We start from the raw sequence: 12374 nt of genomic DNA, 5'->3' as shown, positions 1-12374 counted from the left end.
CATATGTGTATATATATATATATATGATGTTCTCTATTTCTGATTATTTCCTGTAATTGTATAAATAGTGAAGTTAATTTTGTTTTGTCAGGAATAAATTGAGCAATTTCAAAATGTAAAACAAGTATCTCTGCATATTGAGAGTCAGTAACTACACTGAGAGGTTCTGTGAAGTTCATAAGAATGGCATACAATTCTGACTTTTATACAGAATTGTAAGGGCTTTGAACCACTTTACTTAAATCTCCTGATTTATATCCTACCTTTCCTGATTTATTTGCATCAGTAGAGAATATGGGGACTCCAGAGATTGGTTTTTGCCATACAATGTGAGGAAGGATCCAATGGTTCTTTTTTTTTTTTTTTTGAGCTGAGGCTCGAACCCAGGGCCTTGTGCTTGCTAGGCAAGCGCTCTACCACTGAGCTAAATCCCCAACCCCAATCGGTTCTTTTTATGTATTCTATTCTCTTGCTTTTTTGATAACAGTTGTTAATTTCTCCCAAAAATTTACTGCAAGCTCTTTGCCAATATTCATTATCATTGTATAAAGAGGAAATTTCCTCATTAGTTAAAGGTACTACCCTTTCTGCTGGATCCACACCTGTCAATGGACAAAGTCTTCATTTTCCTTTTTAATCAAATCAGAGATCTTTTCCACATATGTCTTTAATTTCTTACTCAGTTTATGTGGTAGAAATATTCATTCCAGGGGCTGGAGAGATGGCTCAGAGGTTAAGAAGCATTTGCAACTCTTCCAGAGGCCCTGAGTTCAATTCCCAGCAACCACATGGTGGCTCACAACCATCTATAATGAAATCTGGCGCCCTCTTCTGACATGCAGGCATACATGCAGGCAGAACACGATATACATAATAAATAAATAAATCTCTTTTAAAAAAAGAAATACCCATTCCAATATAAGATCTTCCCTCTGCATCAAAATCTCTGTAGGGGAGTGTCTGGAGGGTAATGTAACCAGAATGCAGTTAAGTTCTAGATTCACAGGATCCACATGGGCCTCTTGTGTTTCCTTTTCTACTAGAACCAATTCCTTCTCAGCTTCAGCTGATAATTCTCTTGGATTATTTAAGTCCTTGTCCCCTTATAGGGTACTAGCTAAATGTACTAATTCATTGCCACTTGTTAAGATCAATCACATGAGTCTATTTAATGGGTAATAAAAATTTATTAAGATATAAATTGAGGAAATACACTCACAAATCCAGAACTGAGTAAACAGCTGAAGTCATCTTTTGTTCTGTCCAGGAGCAAATGCATCTGGCCATTCAATCATGCCAAGAAGAACAAGACCCGCCAGTAGGTGGTGGCGCTTGCCTTTAATCCCAGCACTCAGGAGGCAGAGGCAGGTGGATCTCTGTGAGTTTGAGGCCAGCCTGGGCTACAGAGTGAGTTCCAGGACAGGCCCCAAAGCTACACAGAGAAGCCCTGTCTCGAAAAAACCAAAAAGAAGAAGAAGAAGACCCCTTTCTCTTTCCTTTGAAGAGGTCGCATACAAAGGCAAGAAGCACCGCCCTTTCAGGAGTATAGCCCAAGTTCAGTGGTTGAGCGCTTGCCTAGCAAGTGCAAGGCCTGGGGTTCAATCCTCAGCTCCAGAAAAAAAAAAAAAAAGGTAAACGGTCAATAGCTAGGCAGGATTTTGGGGGCAGAGAGAGTGCTGGAAGGGAGAAGGTGGAATCATTAGGAGATGCAGAGGAAGCAGGTCGTGTAGGAGATGAGGTAACAAGCCATGAGCCATGTGGCAGCACATAGATGAATAAAAATGTGTAGTGGCATTCCTTCTGAGCTCCTGGCCTGGCTCCAGAGAGCAGCACCTTGCCCTAATCCTCCCTTTGTTTAACCACACCTTTTGTTTCCCTTATCACCTATTTGAATCTTGTCTGAGAGTCAAGGATCAGAGAGTCCCCCAAGGATCAAAGGCCTATGCAAAACTTAGTCCAGGAAACCTGGAAAACCAAGGTACCTGATAAATCAAGTAATTTGCACCTGGCATTTGTTCTCTGGGAGCTCCTTTTGGTTTGCTTTGAAGGTATGGAAATTAACTATCTAAACTGTAAAAAAGAGTAAACAAATATGCCCTAGGTGAAGGGAAGAGTGCTTCAGTCCTTCGAGGCTGGACCCCCCTGCAGCCATGATAGGCTAGATCCATTCTTAAGATGCCTGTGTCTTCATTCCACCGACCCAGGTGAACCTACACACTTGTGTAGTGACCACACAGCTACAAAAATGGGTTAATTTAAGTTATGAAAGCTAGTTAGAAACAAGCCTAAGCTATCAGCTGAGCTTTCATAATTAATAATAAGCCTCTGTGTGGTTATTTGGGAGCTGGCAGGCTGAACAGAAAAAGCTCGATACAGTTGGTCTTTTTTTTAAATTTAATTTTGGTTTGTTTGTTTTGTTTTTGAGGCAGGGTTTTATCATGTAACTCTGGTTGCCCTAGAACTTACTGTATAGAACATGCTAGCCTTGAACTCAGGGATCTGTCTGCCTCTGTCTCCTGAGTGTTGAGATTAAAGGCCATCCCTGTGTGATTTTAATACAGGAGACATTCTCTGTCATTTCTGGACAATTTTCTCTAAAGACCTTGTTAATTAGTCACCTGTTGATTTGGTTGGTCTCCAGTGTCCTTAATTACCAGAATGGGATATGTCCCAATTGCTCTGATCTGATCCCACAGTGGTTTGGAAGGGCAAATGTTAAGGAGTCGGTGCTAATGAAGTCCTTTAATGTCAAATTTAAGGAATAGAAGGAATGGCTCCTAGGCCAACTGGACCTGCAGCCCATAATCAACTTTAATTCTATTTGTCCTATGGGGGGCGTCCTATAGTCAAGTAGACATGAACAGTGGAGGAGCAGGGATGGGCATGCTATTTCTTTCCTGTTGCAGTGATAGACTACCCTAACAAAAAAGCAACTTAGGGAGGGAATTATTCATTTTTGTGTGGTCCAGAGGGGCTACAGTCCATTGTGATACAGAAGACATAGCAGCAGGGCTGTGAGACAAATCTGCCTTACTTAGGGTTTCTATTACTGTGATAAAATATTGGAGCCTTTGAAAGCAGCTTCTGGGTGGAAAGGGTTCATTTGGCTTACATATCCCAGCTCGCGGTACTGAGGGAAGCAAGGCAGGAATCTGGAGGCAGGAACCATGCAGTAGTGCTACTCACTCACTAGCTTGCTCTCCCTGGCTTGCTCATTTTTGCTTTGTTATACACCCAAGGACAACCTTCCCAGGGGTGGCACTGCCCACAGTGGCCTGGAAACTCTCACATCTACCATTAATCAAGAAAATGCCCCCAAAGGCTTGCCAACAGGCCAATCATATGAGTCATTTTCACAATTACATTTTCCTCTTCCTGTGCCAGGTGTGGTGGCACATGCCTTTAACTCCAGCAGAGACAGATAGGCAGATCTGTAAGTTAGAGGCCAGCCTGCCTTACAGGCAAGCTCCAGGGCAGTCAGGGATACAGGAGAAACCTTGTCTCAAAGAAGAAAAAGAAAAAGGAGGTGGAGATGGAGGAAGAGGAGAGGGAGGGGGAGGAGGAGGAGGAGGAGGAGGAGGAGGAAAGAGAGATTTCCCTCTTTTCCAGGTATGTCTAGATTTGTGACAAGTTGACAAAAACAAAGTACAACTGATTCTTGTCTACTGGACACACCAAGGCAACACTATTAAACAATACCTTTCAATGCTTGCTTATCCCCAAGATCCCACATTCATATCAATTTCACAATATAAAACATCCCTTTTTTGTTGTTTTGTTTTGGTTTTCAAGACAGGATTTCTCTATGTAGCCCTGGATGTCCTGGAGCTCACTCTGTAGACCAAGCTAGCCTTAAACTCAGATGTTGTAGAATATTACTTTAAGATGTATTACATTTGTTTATACTGTGGAACACTTGTTTAATGATGCAAAAATGTGTTGCATTCTTTTATGTAGCATTTGTTTAACTCTGTGAAGCTGTGTTACTTTGCCTGTCTAAAACACCTGATGGTCTAATAAAGAACTGAATGTCCAATGAGGCAGGAGAAAGGATAGGCGGGGCTGGCAGGCAGAGAGAATAAATAGAAGGAGAACTCTGGGAAGAAGAAGAAAAAAAGTGAGGAGGAGAGGAAGACTCCAGGGGCCAGTCACCCAGCCACCTAACCAGCCACAGAGTAAGAGTGAAAGGTAAAAGCCCAGAGGCAAAAGGTAGATGGGATAATTTAAAGTTAAGAAAAGCTTTCAAGGGGTTGAAGAGATGGCTCAGAGGTTAAGAGCACCGACTGCCCTTCCAAAGGTCCTGAATTTAATTCCCAGCACCCACATGGTGGCTGACAACCATCTGAATGAGATCTGGCGCCCTCTTCTGTATACATAATAAACAAACAAACAAATAAATAAAGAAAAGAAAAGCTGGCAAGTAACAAGCCGAGCTAAGGCCAGGCATTTATAATTAAGAATAAGCCTCCCTGTGTGATTTATTTGGGAGCTGCATGGCAGGCCCCCCCAAAATAGCCAAGAGAGCCAAAAGAGTAAAAACAAACAATACTCAGGGATCTGCTCACCTCTGCCTCCTGAGTGCTGGGATTAAAGGCATGCGCCACCATCAACCAAGCATTCCAATTTTTTTAAAATTATATTTGTGTCTTAATTTTACATGTCAGCCATGGGTTCCCCTGTCCTCTCCCTCCCGCCCCCGAGCATTCCAATTTTTAAAGTCCCATGGTCTTCAAAAATTCAAACAATTTAAAAACCAAGACTCTTGGGACTAGAGAGATGGCCCAGTGGTTAAGAGCAATAACTGCTGTCCCAGAGAACACAGGTTAGATTCTCTGAATCCTCATGGCAGCTCACAATCACCTGTCACTCCAGTTCTGAGGGCTCCAATGCCCTCTTCTGGCTTTTGCAGGCACAGGGCACATACATGTTATATAGACATACATGCAGGCAAAACAGTAATGAACATAAAATAAAACAAAATTTAAATTTAAATTCAGTTGTGGGGTTGGTGAGATGACTCAGCAGTTGGCAGCACTGGCTGCTCTTCCAGAAAACCCAGGTTCAATTCCTAGCACCCACATGGCAGCTCACAACAGTCTATAACTCCTGTTCCAGAAGATATGACAACCTCGCACCAAACTACATAAAATTAAAAGGAAATTTTAAAAATATTTAATTTTTTAAATTCAGTCTCTTTAAAATATCTAATGTCTCTTTAAAAGATAAAGTCTCTCTAAAATATCCAAAGTCTCATAACTGTAGATTTCTGTAAAATTAAAAAAAAAAAAACATGTTAAATACTTTATTACTCCAAGAGGCACAGTCACAATCTGAATAGAGTCAAACCAAAATTCAACAGTGCAAAGAGTTTCAGTGCTTCTTGTCTGGGACTCAGTGTTTGGGCTCCAAGGGCCTCGGAAACCTCATCCACAGCATACGCTGTTTGCCTCCTAGACTCCTGTCAGCCCCACTCTATACCTGATGCTGTCACTGGTGGTTGTCCTGTGGCAGCTCCAACATGCTGGGATCATTACTGAACCTAAGGTTGCATCCAGTCTCTATTGAGGAGCTCTGTCCCCGACACAGAGTGCCTCAGCTGTTCTCCATGACCTCCTCATACCTCTGACACCAGTACCACCTGGGCAACTCTTACACATGACTGAGTTCAGCTGCTGGCATGAGTCTTGATCTCTCCAGACCACAGCTTCTGTGGGCTGACCTTCAAGAATACTCCCAGAGTATTTCATATTAATAAAATGGGCTTTTCAGCCAGGTGGTGATGGCGCACACCTTTAATCCCAGCACTCAGGAGGCAGAGGCAGGTGGATCTCTGTGAGTTCGAGGCCAGCCTGGTCTACAGAGTGAGTTTCAGGAAAGGCACAAAGCTACACAGGGAAACCCTGTCTCGAAAAACCAAAAAAAAAAAAAAAAAAAAAAAAAAAAAAAAAAAAAAAAAAAAGTGAGTTTCAGGACAGTCAGGACAAAACAGAGAAACCTTGTCTTGAGAAACCACAAATAATAAATGAATAAATAAATAAGGGTTTTTTCAGAGTTGGGGACTAAAGCCCTGGCCTCTTCTTCGTCACCACTAATGTCTCAGCTCCATCTAACTAGCATTAATTATCTCAGTAGAGCACAGGTTTCACTTTAGCAGTTCTGACCTCTTGATAGCAACAGCTGACTCTTCAGTCTCAAGTGACCAGAAGTACAGATTGTTACTTCAAAACATCACATGAACAGCCCTGATAGTCTTTTCTTCCCTCCGAAACTTCACAAGCTAGACCCCATTATCAGCATTATCTCCCAAGCTGCCAGAATCGTTCATTGAGTTCCGAGCACTCACTGGCTTTCAAACTCAAAGTTCCAAACTCCTTCCATAATCCTCCCCCTAACAACGTGGTCAGTCTGTCATAGCAATACCCCATTCCTGGTACCAATCTCTACTGTGTCTCTATGGCTGTAATAATACACCATGACCAAAAACAACTTGGGAAGGAAAGAGTTTATTTGCCTTACATATCCAAGGTCACAGTCCATTGATGGAAGTCAGGGCAAGAACCGACAGCCAGGCCCAGAATATAATGTTTTATAACTTGCAGACTCAAGAGATCAAGAAAAATATATAAAAGAGTCTTTTAAAACTGAGTGCTGGATAGATGGCTCAGTGATAAGAGCACTTTCCACTCTTGCTGAAGACCTGAGTTCAGTTCCCAGTACCCACATCAGGCTGTCCACACACCCATAACTACACTCTCTCTTACGGCCTTTTTAGGCCCTGCATACATGTGGGATACACTCAAACAGAAATGCACACATACACATAAAAAAAAAAAAAACTCTACAAAATCTAAACAGAAGCCAAGAATACTGGCACACACCTGTAATCTCAGCATTCAGGAGGCAAATGCAAATGGATCTGTGAGTTCAAGGCCAGCCTGGTCTACAGATCGAGTTGCAGTCTATCCAGAGTTATTAGTGTGACCCTGTCTCAAAATAAATAAACAAAATTTAAAAACAGGGCAGGTAGTTCAGTGGATTAAGTGATTGCCATACAAGCATAAGAACCTGGGTTTAGACCCCTAGCACTCATGTTTTTAAAAAGGGAGGACTTGGTATACTGGAATCCTACTGTTGAGCAGGTGGGTAGTCTAACTAAATCCTGTATTCAGTGAGAGACCCTGTCTCAACAACAACAAAGGTGTAAGCAATTAAGGAAGAATCAAAGCATGCCCAGGGCCTGCAATAAACAACGCTATAATTAACAGCATATTGGCAGGTAAACTTAGAATGTTATATTACAATACAGTATAATTTAAACTTACCCCTCCTTTAACAGCTTAATAACTTTGTTATGTTGCTCTATCACATAGAAAGGAAAGAAATTTGTATGGTAGAATAAAATTTGTCCTATGGTCAAAATATTTTATATAATTCATTTATTTTTGTTTTTTTGTATATGAATGTGTTGACTCCATGTATGGATGTGCACCATATGCATGCCTAGTGCCTAAGGAGGTTAGAAGAGGGTGTCATACTCCCTACAACTGGAACTACACATATTCAAAAACCACATGGGTGCTGGGAATACACCTGGGTTCTGTGCAAGAGCAACAAATGCTCTAAAGCCACCATTCCAGCCCCCAGCTACATTATTCTAAAATAGAAATTCTAAACTATAACAGGAAAGGTGAAGCCAGAAGTGGAGGAATACCCCTTTAATCCCAGCACTGAGGAAACAGAGACAGGCAGATCTCTGAGTTCAAGGTCAGCCTGGTCTACATAGTGAGTTCTAACCCAGTTAGAGCTACATAGTGAGACCCTGTCTTGGTGGTGGGGATCACCTGGTATGGTGGTGCAGGCCTTTAATCCCAGCATTCAGTAGGCAGAGGCAGGCAGATCTCTATAAATTTATGGGTTTACATAGTGAGCTCTAGTTTTGGAGACATGATTCAGTGGTTAAGAGCGCTGGTTGCTCTTCCAGAATATCACCAGCATCTGTAATTCCAGCTCCAGGTGTCTTGATAACCTCTTCTGTTGTGGAATATTATTTTAGCTGACAAAGGTATTTATTTATTTATTTATTTATTTATTTATTTATTTATTTATTATATATACAGTGTTCCACCTGCATGTATACCTACAGGCCAGAAGAGGGCACCACATCTCATTACAGATGGTTGTGAGCCACCATGTGGTTTCTGGGAATTGAACTCATGGACCCCTGGAAGAGGAGTCAGTGCTCTTAACCTCTGAGCCATCTCTCCAGCCCAGTGTTACATTTGTTATGTTGTGGAATATTACTTTAACTGTGTAAAGGTGTGTTACATTTGCTTACACTCTATTTGTTTAATGATATACGAATACATTACATTTGTTTGTGCTGCATTTGTTTAATTATGGAAGGATTTGTTTCACCTTGCTTGCCTAAGACAACTGATTGATCTAATAAAGAGCTGAATGGCCAATAGCTAGGCAAAAAGAGGGACAGGCGGAGCTGGCAGGCAGAGAGAATAAGTAGGAGGAGAACTCTAGACTAGAGAAAGAGAAATGAAGAGAACAAGGGAGAAAGAGAGGGAAACACCTGAGGCCAGCCAGCCAGGCAAACTCAGAAAAGTAGGACATACAGAAAGAAAAGATTTAAAAAACGATCCTAATTAGTCTTATCAATAAAAACCCTGAGTTGAATATTAGGGTGAAAGCTGAGAGATCAGAGAAGCAGAGCAACAGCCACTTCTTACCTCTAGGAATCCTCTGGCCAAATGGGTGGGATCTTGTCTCTACCAGCTTTATAATCCTGTCTCCACCTTCCTGGTGCTGGGATTACAGATGTGTGCTACCACCACCTGTAGCCCAGGGTGGCCTTGAACTCCTGATTTTACTGCTTCCTCCTCCCAAGTGCTGGGATTAAGACTGTGTGCCACCACTGCCTGGCCTCTATGGTTAACTAGTGGCTAGCTCCACCCTCTGATCTCCAGACAAGCTTTATGTGTCAAAACACAAACAAAATATCATACAACACCCCAAGGCAAAAGGTAGATAAAGAGAAACAGGTATAATTTAAGTTAAAAGAGCTAATCAGAAATGAGCCTAAGCAAGACCAAGCATTCATAACTAATAATAAGTCTCCATGTCATGATTTGGGAGCTGGTTGGTGGCTGAAAAGAAAAAGCCTGGTACACTCTTCTGACCTCCATGGGCAACAGGTATGCACATGGTGGTAAAATATAAAAGAAAAAAAAGGAAACGGAAAGACAAGGAGAAAGTCTAAAAGGTTTGGCCAGAGAGATAACTCAAGATATAAGAGCTTGGTGCACTCAGATGACAGCTTGAATTTGATCCCTGAAACCTAAATCTGATCCCTGTGACTCACATGTGTAATCCCAGCATCCACCCAGAGTGAAGGGAGACAGCAATAGCAGAATCACCTGGAGCTCCTGAACCAGTTAGCCTGGAATGGATAGAGTAGCAAAAACTAGGGAGGTGCTGCCTCAACAAGGTAGGAAGAGAAAACTAGTTCTCTAAGATTGTCTCAACAGCCTCCACTGTCCTCTGAGGGCAGCCATGTGCACATGGCACACACACACACACACACACACACACACACACAGATTTATTTGTTGTATTTAATGTTTATGAGTGCTTTGCTCTTAAGTCTGTCTGTGCATCACACATGTCTCTGGGACCTGTGGAAGGCATTGGATCCCCTGGAACTGGAGTTCCAGATGGTTGTGAGCTACTGTGTAGGTTGTGGGACAAGAACCCAGGTCCTTTATAACAGTAGCAAGTGCTCTTAACTGCTGAGCCATCTCTCCAGCTCATAAAACAAAATTTTAGGTTAAAAAAAAGAGAAAGGTCCATTACTTCTGGGACCTGCTCCCACTGTACAAGAGCTATCTTTTTTTCTCTTAAGCTTGCCACCCCATAATCTTATAACAAATTCCCTTTCTAAACTAAAAAAAAAAAAAAAAAAAAAAAAAAAAAAAGGCAAACCTTGCTGCAGAGTGACAAGAGGAATAATGAAAACCCTGCATTTGGGGTGAATACATTAATAATGCATGCACCATTCCATCTCATTCCCCTAAGGCTGGGTCTCTCACTGAACCTGGAGCCAGGCTGCCATCCAGCAAACATCTGTGATTCCACTATCTCTGCCTCGCAGCACTGGGGTCACAGGTGCTTTTCAGCTGCACATGGCTTTTCATTTTTATACGTTTATTCCATTCAAATTTGTTTTGTGGGGAGAAGGGATAACATGCATGCTACTGTACATATGTGGCAGGCAGAGGACAATTTGTAGAAATTAGTTCCTTCATCATGTGGGTCTCAAGGATCTAACTCAGGCCATTAGGCAAACACCTTGATCTACTGAGCCCTCTCTCTGCCCCCACATTTTTTTTTTATATGTGTACTGGAATCTAAACTCAGGTTTTCATGCATGTGAAGCAAGTGTCACTGTGCTACCACCCTAGACTTTCTTTCCACTTCCTCAAGGAAAAAGCAGTTGCTTGGTAGCTCCACTTGTTCTTCAGGGGAGCAGATGCCTTCTGTGTCCAGAATTGCAATTACAGAATTCGTGTTTGGCTGTTTGTACATTTCCTCTCCTGTCTTTTTTGGGTAAGTTCATTTTTCACAGCCATTTGTTATCTTGGCCAGTTATGCAGAAATGGAAACTATGTACCTCTCAGAGGCTTCTGAAACCATGGAGTCAAAGTGTGTAAAAGAGCCTCTTTAAGGCTGGAGAGATGACTCAGCCTTTAAGAGCCTGTTCTGCCCTTGCAGAGGACCTGAGCGAGGTTCACAGCACGAATGGTGGGCAGCTCATAACTGCCTGTAACTTCAACCCCAGGGGATCTGAAACCCTCTTCTGTACCTCCACAGGTATCTGCACTCTTGTGCAAATATCCACAGACAGATGCATATGCAACACATTTTAAAATGGACCTTAATAAAATCTTAAGTAGCACCCAGGTGTAATGATGCATACCTTTAATCCTAGCATTGGGAAGCAGAAGCAGGCAAAGCTCTTCTCAGTTCAAAACCAGCCTGGTCTGCATACTGAGTTCTAGGCTAACTGTGGCTACATAGTAAGACCCTGTCTCAAAAAAAAAAAAAAAAATCCAAGAAGCAAAAAAGTTGGCTTAGAACTTCCAAGAGACAAGCACTTTAAAATTCATCAAGACGTGGACAACCTTAAGTTGTTCCATCATGTTTTCAATGTATGAGTTATTGATGTGGATTCAACTTTTTATTTTCATTTATTTATTTATTTATTTATTTTTGAGACAGGGTTTCTCTGTGTAGCCCTGGCTGTTCTGGAACTTGCTCTGTAGACCAGGCTGGAACTCACAGAGACCCACACTGCCTCTGCCTCTTGAGAGCTGGGATTAAAGGCATGTACCACACCACCCAGCTTCAATGCTTTATTTTTAATTTTCAAAATACTATTCACTTTTTTCTTTCTTTTCTTTCTTTTCTTTTCTTTTCTTTTTTTTTTTTTTTTTTTTTTTTGGTTTTTCGAGACAGGGTTTCTCTGTGTAGCTTTGTGCCTTTCCTGGATCTCACTCTGTAGCCCAGGCTGGCCTCTGCCTCCCGAGTGCTGGGATTAAAGGTGTGCACCTCCACCGCCCGGCACTTATTCACTTTTATGTGTGCAACATCATTGCAGGTGCTCATGGAAGTCTGAAAGGTTGTCAGATTTACTTGAGTTATAATGAACACAGGAGGCTGTGAGCTGCCCACCCCATCCTGGAAAGTGAACCCAGGTTGTCAGTATATGCTCTTAACCACTGAGACATCTCTCCAGCCGCTATGTGGCTGTTTGAATGAGAATGGCCCCCACAGGCTCAAATGTTTGAATATTTAATCCTCAGTTGGTGGAACTGTTTAGACTAGATTAGGAGAGGTGACCTTGTTCAAAGGTATGTATCACTAGTGGGTCATGCTTTGAGGTTTCAAAGGACTTGTTTCTCTGCCTCCTTCTTGTGGAGATGAGCTCTTAGCTGCTCCTGAGGCCATTCCTCTGCTCCATGGTCATGGACCCTCACTCTCTGAAACCACAGACTCAGTTCAATTATGTTGTAGTTACCTCTGTCAGAAATACAAAAGTAACTAATACACACTATTGTAATATTTTGTTTTCCTGTGTATATGTGTATGTGTGTATGCATGTTCATGTGTATGTTCAAAACGTTCACAAATGCATGTGTCCATGTGTGTATGGAGATCATAGGACAACCTCAGCTTTCAGAGTTGTAATACATTGTTTTGGAGGCATCCCCATACTCATGAAGTAGATTTTGTTCATCAATGAGATAGGACACCCATGCCAAGTAAAGGAATATGGTCACCCTGGGATAACCCCAACAGACATTTCA

The sequence above is a fragment of the Onychomys torridus genome, chromosome 17 (genome assembly GCF_903995425.1).
Source record: "Onychomys torridus chromosome 17, mOncTor1.1, whole genome shotgun sequence".
Taxonomy (NCBI): Eukaryota; Metazoa; Chordata; class Mammalia; order Rodentia; family Cricetidae; genus Onychomys; species Onychomys torridus.
This window is presented reverse-complemented; position numbering follows the sequence as displayed.